Source organism: Dipodomys ordii, unplaced genomic scaffold, assembly GCF_000151885.1.
Source record: "Dipodomys ordii isolate 6190 unplaced genomic scaffold, Dord_2.0 Scaffold170, whole genome shotgun sequence".
Taxonomy (NCBI): Eukaryota; Metazoa; Chordata; class Mammalia; order Rodentia; family Heteromyidae; genus Dipodomys; species Dipodomys ordii.
The window spans coordinates 661,776-662,934 of NW_012267386.1; positions in this window are offsets into that span (position 1 = coordinate 661,776).

Below are 1,159 nucleotides of genomic sequence, written 5' to 3' on the forward strand. Positions count from 1 at the left end.
CTACCACTTGAGCCACAGCACCACTTCCGGCTTTTTTCTTTTTGCTTATGTGGTGCTAAGGAATCGAACCCAGGGCCTCATGCATGCAAGGCAAGTGCTCTACCATTGAGCCAGCTTCCCAGCCCACTTCTCTTTTTTTAAACAATAATCATTTTGTGATTTCTCACATAAAAAGACCCATCAGGAAGTCATTTTTGTCTGTTATGCAGGTGGCAGTGAAGGGAGCAGGGATGACAGGGAAGGTCACTTCTATGGCAAAGCTGTGGTCTCTTCCTGCTTCACTGTCAACTAAATCCTGTCACTCTAAAGCCAAGTCAGACTAAAAGATAATCATTCCACGTTCTTTCCTGCATTCTATCTCCTTGAGCAATTTCACCTGGTATTTTGCACAGATCTATTTTCACTTACTTGAATGTCCCTGACATTCTGTATAAATTTCCCCAAATGCTAACAGAACTTTTAAAATATGTTAGAAGTTAGCTACTAAAACTAAGATGCTAAAACATGATGATTAGTAACATGGAAAGATACTAGTTTGTCGTCTTCTCTTACATTTTGCTGTTCAGCAATCTTCCAGTTATCTAGATAAATGTTTTCCTTGAAATTGCAATGTGTGACAGGCAGGAGAGTTTTACATCTTTGTAGCTTTTTGTGACAAACTTATGAGAAAATTGCTTTGAAGAATATAAATATTATACACAAAGGTGTAGAAGCTATAGAAGGTATGCATTTTGAGAGTAATTCACATGCCTAGCAGGGCAATGCATGCCCACATGCCAGGAAGTTCAGGTAGTGGGACCATGGTTTGAGGCCTGCCTAGGCAACGTTAGTGAGACTCTATCTCAAAAAGAAAATGTAAGCTAAAGGAGTGAGGACATGGCTCAATGAGCAGAGGGCTTGCCTAGAAAGTGCAAAGCCTAGCTGGGCAATGGTGGCTCACATCTGCAATCCTAGCTACTCAGGAAGCTGACATCTGAGGATCGCGGTTCAAAGCCAGCCCAGGCAGGGAACGCCATGAGACTCTTATCTACAACAAACCATACAGAAAACTGGAAGTGGTGCTGGGGCTCAAGTGGTAGAGCACTCTCCTTGAGCTGAAGTGCTGAGGGACAGCGCCCAGGCCCAAAGTTCAAGCCTCCCGCCCAACAAAAGAAAAAAG